We start from the raw sequence: 4,600 nt of genomic DNA, 5'->3' as shown, positions 1-4,600 counted from the left end.
TTCCTCTTCTGTCATTGAACTCCATGTGAACACAGATGCGCTGTGCTTCACACAGATCAGAGGTTTTTGATCTAAATAAGTGAAGAACAGAGGAAAGGAGCTGGGAATTCGAAGTAGAAATATAAGATGTTATCACCAGTGATAACTCATTTGGCTGTTTCTTAAATAGTTGGATAAAATCTAGCATTTTAGATGAGAAACCAGTGCTTTGCAGGGATCTTTGTGTGTCATTTCTGCCACATCACATCCCCACTAGCACTCAACTTTATTATTTTAATCTGATTCTGACAGTCTATCAAGAACTTCTTTCTATATGTTCTGTTTCCAAAATAGAGATATATGTATAATTTTTCTGTGTATCAGCCAATCACTTACTACTTCTTCCTATGCAACACCACAATCCCAATCTGCAGCAGAAGAGCAAGTCCATGAGTATCATGGTCATTTACATTCCAGAGTTACTGTTCTGTCAGTGATGAAAAGGGCAGTGAAATCAAAGCCATTCACTTTTCCATGATATTTAGCAAGAATTCCCTAGTTTCTGTGGAATGAGAAAATTAAGAACAAGTGGTACTTATGCGTTTCAGTTGATAGAGAACTTACATAGCATGGGAAAAGCCCTGCCTAGATTAGCTTCTCAAGTGCCACATAAACTGCAGTTCAGCACTAAGACAATGGAGATAGAAAATTATCAGAAATTTAAGATCACTGTTCACTACTTATTAAGTAGAAGACTAGTCTGAGATTCATGAAACCCCATTTCAAAAATATAGAAAAGAAACAACATGGAGAATGGAGTACTGTTAGCTAATTTACACACACACACACACACACACACACACACACACACACCACACACACACACACACACACACACACACATATATATATATATATATATATATATATATATATATGTAAAGTTTTGCAGAACCGTGAATACCCAGATCCAGGCAAAAAATCAAATGTGACAATATGTATCTATAACCCCAGAACTATGCAGAGAAAAAACAATCTTAGGAACTTGTTGGTTAGCCGCTATCACTGTAAGAGTGAGTTCAGATTCAGATTCTCAAAAACTAAGATGAAGAGTAGTAGGGGAAGACATTTTTTGTCAATATCTAACTTCCATCCATCAAGCATGGGTAATCATAGCCATAAATATATGATCCCCATATATTACAATGTACTTCTCTTAGTATGAAAATGTTAAGATTACTGTATAATTGTGCTCTCTGTGTTCTGGTTTGAAAGTATGCCATTATACACACACACACACACACACACACACACACACACACACACACACTCAAGTTTACTGAAGTTCCTGAAACTGACCAGACTAAGTCTCTCCTTCCCTAGGCAGAGATGAGCACTAAGAATTGCTGAAAGGCATTTTCAGACAAGCTGAGCTGTGTAGAAGATATGTTGCTGCCTAGAAAACACTCTCCCACCTCTTGAGCCACCCACAGGATACAGTGTACTTTAAGCTTCCAGATTTCATAAGCCATCATCATGCTGGACTGGCGTTTGGTGATGCAGCTGTCTGAGTGATTTCTGATGCTCTAAATAACCCTTCATCCAGACCCCTGAAAGTAAGCCCAATAAAACTCCAACTTGGAGCTGGACACTGGTGCTATCTTTACTTTTGTCTCTTACTACTTTCTTTTTTTTGTTTTTTGTTTTTTGTTTTTTCGAGACAGGGTTTCTCTATGTAGCTTTGGAGCCTAACCTGGCACTCGCTCTGGAGACCAGGCTGGCTTTAAACTCACAGAGATCCGCCTGCCTCTGCCTCCCAAGTGCTGGGATTAAAGGCGTGTGCCACCAATGCCCGGCTCTCTTACTACTTTCTTATCTGGGTAACTATGTTTGCTCATATCTCCTCAGGAATAGTGTGCCACAAAAGTTCAAATATTTATAGACCTGCTATTAAAAATGAAAATGCCCAGCACAGAAGTGTGAAAATACAGAGTTTGACTTTAATTATCTCTAAGGTGAGAGACTTGAAAACAAAGATTCTGAGGAAATTTTACACTTAGCACTCTAATGACTCCTGCTTTAGGAAAAGACACATAATTTGATAAAATTGAAACCATAGCATTTTCATTTCTGAAATGTCTTATTCATGTTATATCTAACCATTGTTTAAGCAAAATTGGAAATTTGTATATTATAATTACAGAGGCAAAAAAAACCTTTTCAGTTGTATTGTTTTATATGTTTTATTGTTTTAAGTAATGCTCTGGATCTTCTTTATCTTTCTCTAATCATTTTCTTTTACTTAAAGAACAGGTCCCTTTCATTCATAATCTATCTATCTATCTATCTATCTATCTATCTATCTATCTATCTATCTATCCATTCATCTATTATCATCATCACTTATCTCTCTCTCTCCTACACTCTGTAATCCACCATCTATTCCTGTATAAATAATATTCAATCCATATGCTTACTGGTAATTTTCTTATTTCTTCCAAGTTTGTGAACAAAACTAATTGGCTCTGCATGTTTATGATTTGGGTATTTCATATAGGCGGCTGACTTTTGTGAGCTTTCAAACTCATTTTTTTTTTTTTGCAGAATGATTTAAACATTTTTACAGATTCTCATAGATATTCTGTATTGGGAATTACGCACAGCATCTGGGTGTGGCAGGGCACACCTGTAATCCCAGGATTTATGATGGCTGAATCATAAAAGCTAAGAGTTCAAGTCCATCCAGTCCAACCTATGTAGTGAAATCTTTGCACCCATTCCCAACTCATGTATAAAACAAAAAGGGGGGGGGGTACTGTAGAGTCCTTTTTTATAGGTTCTCTTGGTATCAAAGAGTGTGTACTCCAGTTAAACTGATTCTGTATCATCCACTGTTGCTGCCAAGAGGAACTGAACAATTAAGCAGATTGTTGAAGCACTCATATTTACATATCAATCCCCCATCCCCTCTCCCTCCCATCCTCTCATGCTTCTCACCAATGCCCCCAACGCACTCCCCACCACTCCCCAGGCCCTCCACTGGGAACCATCAAAATCTGTCACAGCATTTGGGGGAGGGCCCAGGCACTTCTTGCTGTATCTGGGCTGCAATAGTATCCCTTCATAGGGAATGGGCTCCCAAAGTTCATTTGTGCTCTAGGGATAAACACTGGCTCCACTGTTAGAGTTCCCATAGAGTGCCCTGTCCTCCTAGCTGGCACCCACATTCAGAAGGCTTGGTTGGTTTGGCTCCCCAGCTTTACCACTAGGGTCTCTTTTCTCTCACTAGGTCAGGTCAATCATTTGTACGGGTTTCTCCAGCACTGTCTTGGATCCTGTGCTCCTCTGTCCTCTTATTCCGCAACTGGATTCCAGGAGTATGGTTCAGTGTTTAGCTGTGGGTTCCTGTTTCTGCTTCAATCAGCTACTGGATGAAGGATATAGGAATGGCAACCAAAGTTCTCATCAGTCTCATCATAGGGAAAGGACATCAAGGGCAGCCTCTCAACCACTTCCTAGATTCTTAGTTGGGGTTATTCCTGTGGATCCCCTAACATTTCCCCGTGCCAGACCTCTCTCCAAACCTGTACTGTTTCCCTCTTTCAAGGCATCTCCTTTCTTTCCCTCCTCTTTTCCTCCCCTGTCTCAGTCCTCCTATTCTTCTCCCCTCCCCTTCTCCCCCTCTCCTCTCACCATCTCCCTCCTCTTCTCCTTCCCCCACCCCTGTGCTCCCAATTTGCCCAGGGGTTCTTGTCTCCCTCCCCTTCTTTGGGAATCATGTGTTCAAAAAATCACTTATTATTAAATAAAGTCTTCTGGAGTTGGCTTTGGTTGTGAATGCATTTACTAAAGATTTACTAACTCCTGATGCACTTATAATTTTAATTTCCCCATGCCTATTCAAGTTGAAGAGTTTAGGCATTGTTGTTCTATGTGTCTTCAGTACTTGACCAGGACTAAAGGAGATTGTAAAGTCTGATACACTTGAAGTCATTGTAGTACAGTTTCATTAAATACAGAATCACTGAATATTTTGGCCTCATATGACGACTATGTGGTTAACTTATGCATCTCTCACAGTGCCTGCTTCATATACAACAAGCATATTTACTTTACAATGATACTCTTTGCTCTGTTAAAGCATAGTGATTTAGCAGGGCCCACTTAAATCCCACTATATTTACAAGGTTTTATCCTCTAGTTAAAGGTGACTTGGAAGCCTAACTTTGCTATTTGTAAATTATATGTTTGAAGTTTCGGCATTCTCTTCCCACACACTCTCTAGATAAAAAGCTCCTATTCTCTCAATCTTAAAGTGTGTTCCTTGAATACTAGCTATAAGCCACACATTCATGGACAAACAGTAATATATTGGTTCATAATCAGCTATTTCAAGGTACTGAATTAGAATTTAAGCTGAAACTGACCTTACATGGTAAACTCATTTGTACAAATTTCATCAGAAATCCAATCACCTTGTATTTAAATTAGAAACAAGCTTGTTTTACATGTCAATCCAAGTTCCCTCTCCCTCCCTTCCTCCCCTACCCGCCAGCAAAAAATTTTTATATCCAAAAATTACTTCCTTTATGTAAAGCAAAAATACAATCCTTTATGGTCA

This window comes from Cricetulus griseus (assembly GCF_003668045.3).
Source record: "Cricetulus griseus strain 17A/GY chromosome 1 unlocalized genomic scaffold, alternate assembly CriGri-PICRH-1.0 chr1_0, whole genome shotgun sequence".
Lineage (NCBI taxonomy): Eukaryota > Metazoa > Chordata > Mammalia > Rodentia > Cricetidae > Cricetulus > Cricetulus griseus.
This window is presented reverse-complemented; position numbering follows the sequence as displayed.